The sequence below is a fragment of the Bufo bufo genome, chromosome 2 (assembly GCF_905171765.1).
Source record: "Bufo bufo chromosome 2, aBufBuf1.1, whole genome shotgun sequence".
NCBI classification, from domain to species: Eukaryota; Metazoa; Chordata; class Amphibia; order Anura; family Bufonidae; genus Bufo; species Bufo bufo.
Window position 1 is genome coordinate 344,123,304 of NC_053390.1, and position 17,199 is coordinate 344,140,502.

Genomic DNA, 17,199 nt, shown 5'->3' on the forward strand with positions numbered 1-17,199 from the left:
ACCGTCTGGAGCTGCACAGAAAGCAACCTATTGGTGATGTTCTGGGGTTACCATAGAAGGAGCCCGGACTGCAACCCTCCAGCTTGGGGCATGAGGGTGCTAGTATGTTCTTCAAGGTATGTGCTCACCTGTAAGTGATATTAGGTTTGGTGGGAAGTGTTGCACCAACAACTGGGTGCTGGCGAAGAATGGGCCAATGTTTCTGGAGAATCGATTTAATGGTGTTATGAAGAGAATTGTACCTGGTAAAGAAATTGTATTGTATGCTTGGTGATTCTGTTTTGGGGGTGATCATACGAAGTTTCAATCAGTCATCCTGACTCTCTTTTTAAAATACGGGACCTAGAGTTGCATATTAGGTCTTTGGGATACCCTTTGTCTTTGAATCTCTTCTGTAATAACGCTAGCTGTTTCTCTAGGACCCTATTGTCTGAACAATTCCTCCGGACCCGTTTCATTTGTCCGTAGAGAATATTATTTTTCCATTTGTGGAAGTGGCAACTATTAAAATTTAGGTAGCTATTCGCCTCTACTTCCTTAAAGTGTGTACTGGTTACGATTTTACCCTCTTGGATTTAAAGATGGAGGTCTAATATAACTACAGATTTTGGATCTGGGTGGGCAGTAAAAGCTAGGTTCCAATCATTGCAGTTTAAATTATAAATGAGTGTGGATAGGGCGGATGGATCCCCTTTCCAGGTGAAGATGACATCATCAATAAATCTTTTGTAGAAGACGATGTCCTCGGGATCTAGAAGACCCTCCCTGCTTTTGAATGCCCCCATGAACAGGTTGGCGTATGACGGGGCAAACTTAGTGCCCATTGCTGTTCCACCTTTCTGGAGATAAAACTCCCCTTTGTATTGAAAATAATTATACGTAAGTATAAACTGGATGGAGTCCACGATAAATGTTTTCTGGCTGGGGGGAAAAAACATATCTTCATTGAGGAAACCCTCCACCGCCCTAGTGCCCAGATGGTGTTGGATGTTGTTATATAAGGCCGATACATGGAGCGTGACCCAAAGCATTCCTGGTTCCCAACAGATGTCTCAGAGCAATGTGATCAGGTGATTTGAGTCCCTCAGGTAAGAGGTTAGGTGTTTTGCATATCTCTGGAGCGTCTGGTCTACATATGCAGACAAGTTTGAAGTTAAAGAGTCGACCCCTGAAATAATTGGGCAACCAGGAGAATTGATCAGAGTTTATGAATTTTGGGAAGAAAATAAAAGTGTGGTATGGATGGAAATGTTATTTTAAGGAATTGTGTTTCTCTCTTGTCTAATATTCTATTGGTATGCCCTTAGTCTAATAGGGGAGCTAAGATTTTTTTTTTAAACGTCAGTTGGATCCCCTGAGAGTTTTGTGTAGTAGTTTTCATCTGACAGGATCCTTAGGTGGGCATGGGTGTCTAGGATGACGATCCCCCCACCCTTGTCCGCATTTTTTATAACTATGGCCTTATTGGATTTTAGAGATGTAATGGCCCTCATCTGTGCACTGGTCAAGTTGGGTGGTGGTTTAATTTCCCCCTGACCCGGATCAACCAGTGTTTTTAGGTCAGTAACGACCATGTTATAAAAAGTTTCAAGGTGTGGATTTAGGCTTAAACTGGGATGGAATAGGCCGCAAAAATTCCAACAAAAAATAAGTATCTTAATCAGGGGATATTTTTACGCGTCTTAAAGGGAAATTCTCTGAAATGTGCCCTGTTGGAGCCTAGAAAACTTTTATTTTAGGCCACGAGAGTACGGGCCTTAAAAATTAGGCATTCACCTGACATAAAAGAAATTCTAATTATGTGGCTCGAGGTACATTATGCGGTCAAGGGATATGAATTTTACTGCAGGCCACTGGACTACAGGCCGCAAACATTAGGCATTCACTGGAAAGAAAAGATCAAGTGATTATGTGGCCGGAGTAATATTACACATTTAATGGATATCTATTTTACTGCAGGCCAGTACAAATACAAGTCAAATACATATGTTTAGAAGAACTAAAAATATAAAATTGGATTAAAAACATGGCTAACGAAATCCCACCTCTTGAAAAAAAAACTAATGATAATAGTTAAAATTCGATAACATGTGGTCGTCACTGGTGTGGAATTCCTCCGAGGCCCCAACTACTGTATTAGGCATTCACCATACAGAAAAGAACAAGTAAGTATGTGGCTGGAGGTAGATTACACAGTCATTGGATATCAATTTTACAGCAGCAAAACCGCAAACAAATGCTGCACTACCCAAATATAATATATAAAGCTGAGTGTATGTGTATGTCCGCTAAAGGAATCTGCACCGTCGCATTTAGAATCACAAAATTTGGCACACAGGTACATCAGGTTTTAGAGCAGGTCTCAGCTCTCTAGTACGTACAGTTCCCGAGATATTCCCAAAAAATGCATTAGCCAATAGAAGCTTGGTAAAATGACCCTTATCAGCCAATAGAAGCTCGTAGGTCTACCAGTCTCCACATACACAGTTTTACTTCAGGTTTCCATAACAACCCAGCCATTTATTTTCACTGCTGTAGATATGTTTTAAAGGAAATCTGTCACAGGATCATCGCTATTGAAGTAAAGCCATGGCATAATAGTACTTAGTACCTTATTTCAAGATGTGCCTTTGTTCGAGATGTTTTTATCCTCTGAAAATCCAGTTTATTTGGTGAGCCAGTAAGGTGCCCCGAGGGGCGTCACTATTGCAGTAAGGAGCCCAGACAATGCCACAATGCGTCCACCCTCAAAAGACTTAAAACCCTGCCCCCAGGTCCACTAAGCCACGCCCTGATCCGGTTAGACCCCGCCCCCGCCCACTCCTGAGCCAACGGGCATTGAAAAAATGAAGGTAAAAATCAACTTCTGCATATAAAAGTTGGTAAAAATATATTGCGTGAAGCTGCACCAATGTTTCAGATAACGAAAAGTGTGGTGCTCACAGTTGAATAGTATCACCCACTCTACATAAAAATTGCATATAAAAGTAACATCTGGGCACTCACTGACAATTGTGTCAATTGAAAGCAATTTATTAATACAAATAAAATGAATAATAATTATATTATTATTCATTTCATTTTATTTGTATTAATAAATTGCTTTCAATTGACACAATTGTCAGTGAGTGCCCAGATGTTACTTTTATATGCAATTTTTATGTAGAGTGGGTGATACTATTCAACTGTGAGCACCACACTTTTGGTTATCTGAAACATTGGTGCAGCTTCACGCAATATATTTTTACCAAAAATCAACTTCTGTCAGCTGCAGGGGTGGGAGGGAGGGTGACTTTCTCCCTGCAGCTCACACTCACTTAGGCTCCACTACACTTAGGCTCCATTCAGACATCCGTATTGCATTGCGGATACACAATACACCCTGCTGGCACCCCCATAGAAATGCCTATTCTTGTCCGCAATTGCGAACAAGGATAGGACATGTTCTATTTTTTTCCGGAGCTGCAGACCGGAAGATCAGTGCCGCGCTCCAGAAATGTGGATGCGGACAGCACACTGTGTGCTGTCTGAATCTCTTCCGGCCCCATAGAGAATGAATGGGTCCGCACCTGTTCCGCAGAATTGCGGACCCATTCTACGGACGTGTGAATGGACCCTTAGAGTGAGCTGTTCAAAAGGACACACCCCTGATCCTGTTAGGCCTCGCCCCCTCCCACTCCTCAGCCGACAGATTGAAAAAATGAAGTTAAAAATCAATTTATAGGTCCTGCTAAGCCACGCCCATATCTGGTTAGGCCACGCCCCCTCCACTCCTTAGCCGAAAGGGATTTAAAAAATAAAGGTAAAAATCAACTTCTGTCAGATGCAGAGGTAGGAGGGAGGGTGACTTTCTCCCTGCAGATCACACTCCGACAGTACAGTGCTGCTGTCTTAGAGTGAGCTGTTTAAAAGGACACGCCCCCGATCCAGTAAAGGCCACTGTTAAGGGAGCGGGCCCCTGTGGAGGTCACTGTCAAGGGGGTGGCATGCTGTGAAAGTCACTGTTAAAGGGGAAGGCTGCTGTAATGGTCAAAGTTAAGGGGGTGGGCTGCTGTGGAGGTCCAATTTAAAGGGACGGGACACTTTGGTGGGGTCAGTGTTAAGGGGTGGGGGGCTGTGGAGGTCACTGTTTTGAGGGCAGGATGCTGTAGATGTCACTGTTATAGTGGATAGTGTTGATATCTTTTAACGACACACACAAACATTAAATGAAATAGATTAAATATACCCGAGCGAAGCCGGGTCCTTCAGCTAGTGCACTATATAGAAAAAATATTATTGGTATATAGCACCCCTGCCTCAATCACTTTTTTATGGGGGGCAACTGGTATATCACACCAGTTGAAATTATTTGTTCCAATGTCGTTTGTCACTATATGTAACTGAGGTAATGCAGCTAAACCGCAAACAAATGCTGCACTACCCAACTGCACTATATGGAAAGTATATTATTGGTATATAACACCCCTGCTTCAATCAGTTTTTTTGGGGGGCAACTGGTATATTACACAAGTAGAATTTATTTGTTCCAATGGCGTTTGTCACTCTGTGTAGCTGCAGTATCGTAGCAGAACCGCACACAACTGCTGCAGAATACAAATGCACTATAATGTTAGAAAGTATATTACACCCCTCAGTAAGTCACACCTATCGATAGCACACCTATACCAGTCCTTAAAAGGACATTTGTGGCCCTATTAGCTCGAATTTGGTGTCCCTAACAGTCTGTCCCTGCTCCACACAGCAACATCTCTCCCTACACTGGCAAAAGACTGAATGTAAAATGGCGGCCAGATCAGGTTTATTTATAAGGTAGAGGGTATGTCCATGTGCTGAAATGTCTCAATTAGCTGTCTTGTACCACCTGATGGATGTGTCATAAGTAAAGTTGAGCGAACACCTGGATGTTCGGGTTCGAGAAGTTCGGCCGAACTTCCCGGAAATGTTCGGGTTCGGGATCCGAACTTCGTCCCGAACCCGAACCCCATTGAAGTCAATGGGGACCCGAACTTTTGGGCACTAAAAAGGCTGTAAAACAGCCCAGGAAAGAGCTAGAGGCCTGCAAAAGGCAGCAACGTGTAGGTAAATCCCCTGCAAACAAATGTGGATAGGAAAATGAATTAAAATAAAAATAAAAAAAATAAAAATGAACCAATATCAATTGGACAGAGGTCCCATAGCAAAGAATCTGGCTTCACGTAAGCAGAGAATCAGTCTCTTCATGCCATAGCAAAGAATCTGGCTTCATGTCAGCAGAGAATCAGTCTCTTCATGCCATAGCAGAGAATCTGGCTTCATGTCAGCGCAGAGAATCAGGCTTCACGTCACCCACCACTGGAACAGGCCACTGTCACACATTTAGGCCCAGGCACCCAGGCAGAGGAGAGAGGTCCCGTAACAGAGAATCTGGCCTTATGTCAGCGCAGAATCTGTATTCATGTCATAGCAGAGAATCAGGCTTCACGTCACCCACCACTGGAACAGGCCACTGTCACACATTTAGGCCCCGGCACCTAGACAGAGGAGAGCGGTCCCGTTACAGAGAATCTGGCCTTATGTCAGCGCAGAATCTGTCTTTATGTCATAGCAGAGAATCAGGCTTCACGTCACCCACCACTGGAACAGGCCACTGTCACACATTTAGGCCCCGGCACCCAGACAGAGGAAAGCGGTCCCGTAACAGAGAATCTGGCCTTATGTCAGCGCAGAATCTGTCTTCATGTTATAGCAGAGAATCAGGCTTCACGTCACCCACCACTGGAACAGGCCACTGTCACACATTTAGGCCCCGGCACCCAGGCAGAGAAGAGAGGTCCCGTAACAGAGAATCTGGCCTGATGTCAGCACAGAATCTGTCTTCATGTCATAGCAGAGAATCAGGCTTCACGTCACCCACCACTGGAACAGGCCACTGTCACACATTTAGGCCCCGGCACCCAGACAGAGGAGAGCGGTCCCGTAACAGAGAATCTGGCCTTATGTCAGCGCAGAATCTGTCTTCATGTCATAGCAGAGAATCAGGCTTCACGTCACCCACCACTGGAACAGGCCACTGTCACACATTTAGGCCCAGGCACCCAGGCAGAGGAGAGAGGTCCCGTAACAGAGAATCTGGCCTTATGTCAGCGCAGAATCTGTATTAATGTCATAGCAGAGAATCAGGCTTCATGTCACCCACCACTGGAACAGGCCACTGTCACACATTTAGGCCCCGGCACCCAGACAGAGGAGAGCGGTCCCGTAACAGAGAATCTGGCCTTATGTCAGCGCAGAATCTGTCTTCATGTCATAGCAGAGAATCAGGCTTCACGTCACCCACCACTGGAACAGGCCACTGTCACACATTTAGGCCCCGGCACCCAGACAGAGGAGAGCGGTCCCGTAACAGAAAATCTGGCCTTATGTCACCGCAGAATCTGTCTTCATGTCATAGCAGAGAATCAGGCTTCACGTCACCCACCACTGGAACAGGCCACTCTCACACATTTAGGCCCAGGCACCCAGGCAGAGGAGAGAGGTCCCGTAACAGAGAATCTGGCCTTATGTCAGCGCAGAATCTGTATTCATGTCATAGCAGAGAATCAGGCTTCACGTCACCCACCACTGGAACAGGCCACTGTCACACATTTAGGCCCCGGCACCCAGACAGAGGAGAGCGATCCCGTAACAGAGAATCTGGCCTTATGTCAGCGCAGAATCTGTCTTCATGTCATAGCAGAGAATCAGGCTTCACGTCACCCACCACTGGAACAGGCCACTGTCACACATTTAGGCCCAGGCACCCAGGCAGAGGAGAGAGGTCCCGTAACAGAGAATCTGGCCTTATGTCAGCGCAGAATCTGTATTCATGTCATAGCAGAGAATCAGGCTTCACGTCACCCACCACTGGAACATGCCACTGTCACACATTTAGGCCCCGGCACCCAGACAGAGGAGAGCGGTCCCGTAACAGAGAATCTGGCCTTATGTCAGCACAGAATCTGTCTTCATGTCATAGCAGAGAATCAGGCTTCACGTCACCCACCACTGGAACAGGCCACTGTCACACATTTAGGCCCAGGCACCCAGGCAGAGGAGAGAGGTCCCGTAACAGAGAATCTGGCCTTATGTCAGCGCAGAATTTGTATTCATGTCATAGCAGAGAATCAGGCTTCACGTCACCCACCACTGGAACAGGCCACTGTCACACATTTAGGCCCAGGCACCCAGGCAGAGGAGAGAGGTCCCGTAACAGAGAATCTGGCCTTATGTCAGCGCAGAATCTGTCTTCATGTCATAGCAGAGAATCAGGCTTCACGTCACCCACCACTGGAACAGGCCACTGTCACACATTTAGGCCCAGGCACCCAGGCAGAGGAGAGAGGTCCCATAACAGAGAATCTGGCCTGATGTCAGCACAGAATCTGTCTTCATGTCATAGCAGAGAATCAGGCTTCACGTCACCCACCACTGGAACAGGCCACTGTCACACATTTAGGCCCCGGCACCCAGACAGAGGAGAGCGGTCCCGTAACAGAGAATCTGGCCTTATGTCAGCGCAGAATCTGTCTTCATGTCATAGCAGAGAATCAGGCTTCACGTCACCCACCACTGGAACAGGCCACTGTCACACATTTAGGCCCCGGCACCCAGACAGAGGAGAGCGGTCCCGTAACAGAGAATCTGGCCTTATGTCAGCGCAGAATCTGTATTCATGTCATAGCAGAGAATCAGGCTTCACGTCACCCACCACTGGAACAGGCCACTGTCACACATTTAGGCCCCGGCACCCAGACAGAGGAGAGCGGTCCCGTAACAGAGAATCTGGCCTTATGTCAGCGCAGAATCTGTCTTCATGTCATAGCAGAGAATCAGGCTTCACGTCACCCACCACTGGAACAGGCCACTGTCACACATTTAGGCCCAGGCAGAGGAGAGAGGTCCCATAACAGAGAATCTGGCCTTATGTCAGCGCAGAATCTGTATTCATGTCATAGCAGAGAATCAGGCTTCACGTCACCCACCACTGGAACAGGCCACTGTCACACATTTAGGCCCAGGCACCCAGGCAGAGGAGAGAGGTCCCGTAACAGAGAATCTGGCCTTATGTCAGCGCAGAATATGTCTTCATGTCATAGCAGAGAATCAGGCTTCACGTCACCCACCACTGGAACAGGCCACTGTCACACATTTAGGCCCAGGCACCCAGGCAGAGGAGAGAGGTCCCGTAACAGAGAATCTGGCCTTATGTCAGCGCAGAATCTGTATTCATGTCATAGCAGAGAATCAGGCTTCACGTCACCCACCACTGGAACAGGCCACTGTCACACATTTAGGCCCCGGCACCCAGACAGAGGAGAGGTTCATTCAACTTTGGGTTGCCCCGCAATATAATGGTAAAATGAAATTAAAAATAGTATTAAATGAGGAAGTGCCCTGGAGTAGAATAATATATTGTTAAGGGGAGGTAGTTAATATCTAATCTGCACAAGGGATGGACAGGTCCTGTGGGATCCATGCCTGGTTCATTTTTATGAACGTCAGCTTGTCCACATTGGCTGTAGACAGGCGGCTGCGTTTGTCTGTAATGACGCCCCCTGCCGTGCTGAATACACGTTCAGACAAAACGCTGGCCGCCGGGCAGGCCAGCACCTCCAAGGCATAAAAGGCTAGCTCTGGCCACTTGGACAATTTGGAGACCCAGAAGTTGAATGGGGCCGAACCATCAGTCAGTACGTGGAGGGGTGTGCACAGGTACTGTTCCACCATGTTAGTGAAATGTTGCCTCCTGCTAACACGTTCCGTATCAGGTGGTGGTGCAGTTAGCTGTGGCGTGGTGACAAAACTTTTCCACATCTCTGCCATGCTAACCCTGCCCTCAGAGGAGCTGGCCATGACACAGCTGCGTTGGCGACCTCTTGCTCCTCCTCTGCCTTCGCCTTGGGCTTCCACTGGTTCCCCTGTGACATTTGGGAATGCTCTCAGTAGCGCGTCTACCAACGTGCGCTTGTACTCGCGCATCTTCCTATCACGCTCCAGTGTAGGAAGTAAGGTGGGCACATTGTCTTTGTACCGGGGTTCCAGCAGGGTGGCAACCCAGTATTCCGCACACGTTAAAATGTGGGCAACTCTGCTGTCGTTGCGCAGGCACTGCAGCATGTAGTCGCTCATGTGTGCCAGGCTGCCCAGAGGTAAGGACAAGCTTTCCTCTGTGGGAGGCGTATCGTCATCGTCCTGTGTTTCCCCCCAGCCACGCACCAGTGATGGGCCCGAGCTGCTTTGGGTGCCACCCTGCTGTGAACATGCTTCATCCTCATCCTCCTCCACCTCCTCCTCATCCTCGTCCTCCTCGTCCTCCAGTAGTGGGCCCTGTCTGGCCACATTTGTACCTGGCCTCTGGTGTTGCAAAAAACCTCCCTCTGAGTCACTTTGAAGAGACTGGCCTGAAAGTGCTAAAAATGACCCCTCTTCCTCCTCTTCCTCCTGGGCCACCTCCTCTTCCATCATCGCCCTAAGTGTTTTCTCAAGGAGACATAGAAGTGGTATTGTAACTCTGATAACGGCGTCATAGCCACTGGCCATGTTGGTGGAGTACTCGAAACAGCTCAACAGGGCACACAGGTCTCGCATGGAGGCCCAGTCATTGGTGGTGAAGTGGGTCTGATCCGCAGTGCGACTGACCCGTGCGTGCTGCAGCTGAAACTCCACTATGGCCTGCTGCTGCTCGCACAGTCTGTCCAGCATATGCAAGGTGTAGTTCCACATGGTGGGCACGTCGCATATGAGGCGGTGAGCGGGAAGGCCGAAGTTACGCTGTAGCCCAAACAGGCAAGCAGCGGCAGGGTGTGAACGCCGGAAGCGCGAACAGACGGCCCGCACTTTATGCAGCAGCTCTGACATGTCGGGGTAGTTGCGAATGAACTTCTGCACCACCAAATTCAGCACTTGCGCCAGGCAAGGGATGTGCGTCAAACCGGCTAGTCCCAGAGCTGCAACGAGATTTCGCCCATTATCGCACACCACCAGGCCGGGCTTGAGGCTCACCGGCAGCAACCACTCGTCGGTCTGTTGTTCTATACCCCGCCACAACTCCTGTGCGGTGTGGGGCCTGTCCCCCAAACATATGAGTTTCAGAATGGCCTGCTGACGTTTACCCCGTGCTGTGCTGAAGTTGGTGGTGAAGGTGTGTGGCTGACTGGATGAGCAGGTGGAAGAAGAGGAGGAGGAAGCTGAGTAGGAGGAGGAGGAGGAGACAGGAGGCAAAGAATGTTGCCCTGCGATCCTTGGCGGCGGAAGGACGTGCGCCAAACAGCTCTCCGCCTGGGGCCCAGCCGCCACTACATTTACCCAGTGTGCAGTTAGGGAGATATAGCGTCCCTGGCCGTGCTTACTGTTCCACGTATCTGTGGTTAGGTGGACCTTGCCACAGATGGCGTTGCGCAGTGCACACTTGATTTTATCGGACACTTGTTTGTGCAGGGAAGGCACGGCTCTCTTGGAGAAGTAGTGGCGGCTGGGAACAACATACTGTGGGACAGCAAGTGACATGAGCTGTTTGAAGCTGTGTGTGTCCACCAGCCTAAATGACAGCATTTCATAGGCCAGTAGTTTAGAAATGCTGGCATTCAGGGCCAGGGATCGAGGGTGGCTAGGTGGGAATTTACGCTTTCTCTCAAATGTTTGTGAGATGGAGAGCTGAACGCTGCCGTGTGACATGGTTGAGATGCTTGGTGACGCAGGTGGTGGTGTTGGTGGTACATCCCATGTTTGCTGGGCGGCAGGTGCCAACGTTCCTCCAGAGGCAGAGGAAGAGGCCGAGGCGGCGGCAGCAGCAGCAGAAGAGGCCGAGGCGGCAGCAGCAGAAGAGGTAGCAGGGGAGCCTGAGTGACTTCCTTGTTTTTAAGGTGTATACTCCACCTCAGTTCATGCTTTGCATGCAGGTGCCTGGTCATGCAGGTTGTGCTAAGGTTCAGAACGTTAATGCCTCGCTTCAGGCTCTGATGGCACAGCGTGCAAACCACTCAGGTCTTGTCGTCAGCACATTGTTTGAAGAAGTGCCATTCCAGGAAACTCCTTGAAGCTGCCTTTGGGGTGCTCGGTCCCAGATGGCGGCGGTCAGTAGCAGGCGGAGTCTCTTGGCGGCGGATGTTCTGATTTTGCCCACTGCTCCCTCTTTTGCTACGCTGTTGGCTCGGTCTCACCACTGCCTCTTCCTCCGAACTGTGAAAGTAAGTGGCACGACCTTCATTCCATGTGGGGTCTAGGACCTCATCGTCCCCTGCATCGTCTTCCACCCAGTCTTGATCCCTGACCTCCTGTTCAGTCTGCACACTGCAGAAAGACGCAGCAGTTGGCACCTGTGTTTCGTCATCATCAGAGACGTGCTGAGGTGGTATTCCCATGTCCTCATCATCAGGAAAAATAAGTGGTTGTGCGTTAGTGCATTCTATCTCTTCCACCCCTGGGGAAGGGCTAGGTGGATGCCCTTGGGAAACCCTGGCAGCAGTCTTCAAACAGCATAAGAGACTGCTGCATAACTTGAGGCTCAGACAGTTTCCCTGATATGCATGGGGGTGATGTGACAGACCGATGGGCTTGGTTTGCATGCGCCATCTGTGCGCTTTCTGCAGAAGACTGGGTGGGAGATAATGTGAACGTGCTGGATCCACTGTCGGCCACCCAATTGACTAATGCCTGTACCTGCTCCGGCCTTACCATCCTTAGAACGGCATTGGGCCCCACCAAATATCGCTGTAAATTCTGCTGGCTACTGGGACCTGAGGTAGTTGGTTCACTAGGACGTGTGGCTGTGGCAGAACGGCCACGTCCTCTCCCAGCACCAGAGGGTCCACTAACACCACCACGACCATGTCCACATCCGCGTCCGCGTCCCTTATTAGATGTTTTCCTCATTGTTCCCGTTCACCACAATTTTGAGAATGGCAAATTTGGGAATGCTTTTTCAACCCAGAACAAAAAGTCTGCTTTGACGGTCACTACAAATAACTTGACCAGCTAAAACTGTGCAGATTTGGTTGAATAGAGATGTGAGACCTGTTTTTTTTTTGCGCTGTGTGACAGTTATAGGTTTAATCACAGAATGACACTTCTATCAGCACGCTAGCGTGTGTCTTAGGTTTTTCTGAATGACACTATCAATAACTTCAATGTAAGATTTTCTTTTTGGGATAGATTTCAAGTAGGCCTGAAATACCACAAACTAGTTATTTTCAGAATGGCAAATTTGGGAATGCTTTTTCAACCCAGAACAAAAAGTCTGCTTTGACGGTCACTACAAATAACTTGACCAGCTAAAACTGTGCAGATTTGGTTGAATAGAGATGTGAGACCTGTTTTTTTTTGCGCTGTGTGACAGTTATAGGTTTAATCACAGAATGACACTTCTATCAGCACGCTAGCGTGTGTCTTAGGTTTTTCTGAATGACACTATCAATAACTTCAATGTAAGATTTTATTTTTGGGATAGATTTCAAGTAGGCCTCAAATACCACAAACTAGTTATTTTCAGAATGGCAAATTTTGGAATGCTTTTTCAACCCAGAAGAAAAAGTCTGCTTTGACCAGGGGTGGGCAATTATTTTTTCGATGGGGCCACATGAGAAACTGAAAATATTTTGGAGGGCCGGGCCAAAAGGCTAAACTCAATACTGCATAAAATCACCGCGTCCTGGCACAGGCGGGCGTGATGACATCATCATGCCTGCCTGCGCTGGGATTTCACTACCAAATAGACCTCAGGCCTGTAGCCTATGACAAGTCTTGTCGCCATCTGCAAATTTTAAGGCGCATTGGCGACCATTTTGGTCGCCATCTGGAGCGCTGTATTGCATCAGTGACATGAACACTCTCCACATAGAATGTTATATTACATCAGTGACATCACCGCTCTCCACATATAAGTGATATTTTACATCAGTGACATCACCGCTCTCCACATATAATGTTATATTACATCAGTGACATCACCGCTGTCCACATATAGGCGATATATTACATCAGTGACATCACCGCTCTCCACATATATGTGATGAGCGGTGATGTCACTGATGTAATGTATTACTTACCGGTATATGTGGACAGCAGTGATGTCACTGATGTAATATATTACTTATGTGTGGAGAGTGGTGATGTCACTGATGTAATATATCACTTATAAGTAATATATTACATCTGTGACATCACCGCTCTCCACATATAAGAGGCATATTACATCAGTGACGTCATCCCTTGGCGCTGGGGTGCGCAGCCAGGGCCGGCCTTAGGTGTTCAGGCGCCCTGTGTGAGCTAACCTTGTGGTAGTGTTACCTGCAGTCCTATGTAAAACCACAGATAACACTAGTGCTAAATAATGTAGTAGTGTTACCTGCAGTCCTATGTAAAACCACAGATAACACTAGTGTAGATCATGTGGAAGTGTTACCTTCGTCCTTAGTGTGCCTCCCTGTGTCTATCGCACAGACTCCATGCTGGCGCTGCCTCCTCTTCCATCTTCTTCCCCGCACAGAACGTTCTGAAGCAGCTGCGTCAAGACATAGGAACACTGTGGGCAAGGTGATACACACAGGGAGAGACATACACACAGGGACGGGGACACACACAAAGGGACAGACACACTCACACACACACAAAGGGACGGACACACACAAAGGGACAGACACACACGGACGGACACACACAGGGACGGGGACACACACACAAAGGGACAAACACACACACACAGGGATGGACACACACACACACACACAAAGGGACAAACACACACACACAGGGATAGACACACACACACAAAGGGACAGACACACACACAGGGACGGACACACACACACACACACACACACAAAGGGACAGACACACACACACAGGGACGGACACACACACACTGGCACACTCAACATCAGCAGCAAGTCCAACCCTTAATGACCCCCACAATCCCTGGGGGGGGGGGGGTGATGTAGTAGCAGGCAGGAAAGCACACACTGTCCCCCTGTCCTATATGAGCCCCCCCCACCCCCACCAAATACCTGTAAGTTCTGTTAGTTGCTTGGCTTTGGCTGTGGCTGCTGGCTGGGGCTCCGCCTCCTTCCTCTTTCTGCCTGTGCGGCAGCTGCATCACGCTCCAGCAGCCACTGGTCTGCTCTGTTAAAGAGACAGGCAGGCCAGGCAGCAGAGCGGAGCGCAGAGCGGCCGCGGGCCCCGCCCCCTCCTCACTCCGGACAGTGACTCCGTGCTGTTACAGGGCCGGCGGCGGCGGCGGCAACAAAAATGCCGGGGGCCGGATTAAAAGGTCCGCCGGGCCGTATACGGCCCGCGGGCCGTAGTTTGCCCAGGTCTGGCTTTGACGGTCACTACAAATAACTTGACCAGCTAAAACTGTGCAGATTTGGTTGAATAGAGATGTGAGACCTGTTTTTTTTTGCGCTGTGTGACAGTTATAGGTTTAATCACAGAATGACACTTCTATCAGCACGCTAGCGTGTGTCTTAGGTTTTTCTGAATGACACTATCAATAACTTCAATGTAAGATTTTCTTTTTGGGATAGATTTCAAGTAGGCCTCAAATACCACAAACTAGTTATTTTCAGAATGGCAAATTTTGGAATGCTTTTTCAACCCAGAACAAAAAGTCTGCTTTTGGGGGGCGGAGCTTGCGCCGGATGAAGATGGTCGCATAGCTCTGAGCTCTATGTAGAGATCGTCACTAACGTCAGCTAAAATCAGCTTACTGAGGCGAAGATGGTGAAGATCGGGAATGCCAGGCATGGTGACACTCCTGCTCCTTCCAAAAACCAGATCGCTGGAGGTGACATGGAGAAATTCTTGAAGAAAGCTGCCGCAACGGTAGCAGCCAGAGAGCCTAAGATGGCGCCGACACCGCAAGCCAAGTCACAGAAGCGCGCCCCGGCACAATCAGAGGGGGACAGCGATTCGGATGACACACACACCAGATCAGACCTCCCGGTCACAAGAAAATACCTCGACCGCGCTCTGAACAGAATAATGGAGCCGATCCTGGCAGAGTTGGCAGCATGCAGGAACGAGGTGAGGCAGATTGGGGGCCGGGTAGAAAACCTGGAGTCGCATCAAGCAGAGATATTAAACCATCAGTCTGCGGTGACAGACTCTTTTAGCCGCTGTGCCCTATATCTAAACGATTTACACAGCTCACTAGAAGACCAGGAAAACAGGGGGCGCCGAAATAATTTGAGATTCAGGGGCATGCCAGAATCGGTATCCCCTGGAGACGTTCAGACCCCCATTATTGAAATATGCGGGACTTTATTGGGCCCTGATTTCCCCCAAGATATAATCATAGAAAGAGTGCACAGAGCCCTCAGGCCTAAACCCAAGCCGGCTGAACCCCCTAGGGATATAATTTGTAGGTTCCTGAACTTTCAAGTGAAAACTGCCATCTTGGAAGCTGCTAGAAACCACCCGGATATAACATATGAAGATTCTAAAATTGACATATATCAGAACCTAGCTCCCTCAACTCTGAAGAAGCGTAGATCCCTCAAGCCGTTGACAGATTGGCTACGCTCCAAGAAAGTTCTGTATCGCTGGTCTTACCCCTTCGGTCTAACCTTCTCATATGCGGGCAAAAGGGCCAATATATCATCGTTCACAGACCTCATATCTACCTTTGAGCTATTAAACATACCGCCATTGCCGATCGAAAACTGGGAACTATTTCAGGACTTACGTGCTCTGCCAGATATCCCTAAAGTGGCTCCATTTGAATTACCACGTACACCGAAGTCCTCCAGATCTAAGAAAAGAGGTCTCCAGCTCACTCCAAGAAGTCTTTCACAAGAGCAGTAAAAAGACTTTTCTTTGTACATAATATGGTAGCCTTATGTTATGCTAATATCCAAAGCCGCCACCCGTATATTGCCTTATATATGCGTTATTGCTGCCTATATGTTTTCCTGACAGCTTGATCATAAGTCTTTTGATGTTCCTTTTCCATCTTTGCCTTACTACTGCTTTCTTATTGGCGTTACACGATCTCCCAAATGGTCTACAGACCAATTAACCCCCTCCTGATTTCGACAAACTACAATTTGTCTATGTTTGTTCTTATTGTTGGTTTAACAAGTTATGCATTGTTCTTTTCCCCTATCCCTGACTCAAGGTATATGTCTCTTTTATCGAATTGGAGTGACTCTTATCCACGCATAATCACCACGATACATGGGACAAAAGACCACAGTGAACCTGACATTTCTTCTAAAAAGGGACCACAACAGCACCAAGGTAAATTCACACACAACACAAATAATGACTGATTTGTCAGTAGCCTCTTACAATGTCAAAGGTTTTCACTCCCCTTCCAAACGGAGCCAAATCTTTGCCATTCTAAGAAAAGCCGGGGCTAGTGTGATATTCCTTCAGGGGACACATTTCCGCTTCAACCGATATCCAGATATGCGGTTCTCCCATTTCTCCAACTGGTACCACTGTGGGTCCAATTCCTCAGCCTCCAGCGGGGTTAGTATTGGGCTGCAGAGGAAAATCCCGTTCAAACTAGTCAGTCAAAGTTTAGACCCAGAGGGCAGGTATATATTACTTAAGGGTACAATAGGGCCACAAACATACACCTTCATTAACTTATATGCCCCCAATTCCAACCAATCACGCTGGTTTTCTGACGTTTTCCCTATTATTGAGTCATTTAAGGAGGGTATAGTGATCACTGGAGGAGACTTAAATGTAGCTCTAGTCCCTCAACTAGATACTTCCACCCATAAATCATCCCAATCCAGACGGGCCCTTAAAGCTATAAAAAATACTTTTTGGGATCTGCATCTGATTGATGTCTGGCGATCCCTCCACCCTAGTGCCGTGGATTTCACTTTCTTTTCACCTGTACATAAAACCTACCATAGACTAGACTACTTGTTCATCTCCAAGGAACACATACATCTATGCAGAGAGGCATCTATCGGTGCTATCCACTTATCAGACCATTCCCCAATATATATTACAGTATTGGCCCCAAATGAGACACCCTCGAGTTTCAATTGGCGATTAAATGAGACCCTTCTGAGATACCAAGATTCAGTGGAGCGGATCTCCAGGCACCTAAAAGAATACTTCTCACTAAATAAAAGTCCAGACATAGCTGCCAACACCCTCTGGGATGCCCATAAACCAGTTATTAGAGGACAATTTATTAACATTGGCACATACCAAAAAAGA